This window comes from Trypanosoma conorhini (genome assembly GCF_003719485.1).
Source record: "Trypanosoma conorhini strain 025E chromosome Unknown Tco_14.4_contig_01494, whole genome shotgun sequence".
NCBI lineage: Eukaryota > Euglenozoa > Kinetoplastea > Trypanosomatida > Trypanosomatidae > Trypanosoma > Trypanosoma conorhini.
Window position 1 is genome coordinate 1 of NW_021705351.1, and position 1047 is coordinate 1047.

General features: G+C 60.6%; 1 pseudogene, besides 1 other annotated feature; it reads left to right on the forward strand.

The window, feature by feature from the left end:
- Positions 1-19: 19 nt before the first annotated feature.
- Tco025E_10146 (hypothetical protein) lies at positions 20-526 on the forward strand (annotated as a pseudogene).
- A 160-nt stretch (positions 527-686) lies between these two features.
- Positions 687-706: a microsatellite.
- Positions 707-1047: the final 341 nt, after the last annotated feature.

The following is a 1047-nucleotide window of genomic DNA, read 5'->3' on the forward strand; positions in this document are numbered from 1 at the left end:
CCGCTCAAGCGGCGACCACCACCAACAATTCGACGAGTGCAGCGAAGGCGGCGCCCGGCGACAGCGACGGCAGCGGCACCGCGGCCTCGCACTCCGCCTCCCCCCTTGCGCTGCTGCTGCTGCTTGTGTGTGCGGCTGCCGCTGCGATGGTGGCCGCGTGAGAGGGAGAGGGATACTGCCGAGCGCACTCACAATTCTTTCTGTTTCCTCCACGCTCCGTGTGTGCGTTTCCCTGCACGTACCCTCTCGCCCTCGCCGCACCCCACGAGGCAGACACACACAATGTGCTCGTATATACACCACCACTCATGCGGGCCCGTCGGCTTTATTTTTGTTTTGCCTCCTGATGAGCCGCTGCCGTCCTGCTTGGCTGCATGGGTACAGCACCGTAACTGTTTTTATCCTTCTTAATAGTTTGTTTGTTTCCATTGCTTTCAGTGGGCGACCTCTCTTTATTTCTTTCTCTTCCTGGATTGGGCTGTGCGGGAACAGAGAGAACGTGTGTGTGCTGGTCATCCCACGTTTTGCTGCGCGTCCCCACTGCTCGGTGGACGCGCCCCCACGCTTCGGCTTCGCTTCACGGGTTTGTTTGTTTTATTTTGTGTGTTTGTTGGTTGACTGCACCCATTGCGCGGGCTGCTGAAGTGTGATGTGCATGCGTGTGCCACAAAGTGTGGGTGGTGGCCCTCTCTCTCCCTCTCTCTCTTGCTGCGTGGCTGCGTGGACTCGTTTGCCTTTTTTTCTTTTTGCCTCTCCCCTCTCGTTTTCCTTTTGGTTGGTGTTGGGTGTTCAGCCGCAGCGCAAGCCAACGATAACTGCGAAGGAAGGAACTCATGTACTCAATGCCTGGGAGACGCGAGGAAGGAGTTCGCGCTGCTGCGGGGGCGCTCTGCATGTGCTGCGCCGCAGGGACGGTGTCGGTGGAGGTCGGGGCCCGCCGGCGGCACTCGGCAGCCCGCAGCGCAGCGGGGAAGGGCGGAGGAGGCACCGCCGCGGCCACAGTGAGCCCTTGACCGCACGGTGGAGGGAGTGTGCGAGTTTGCGCTC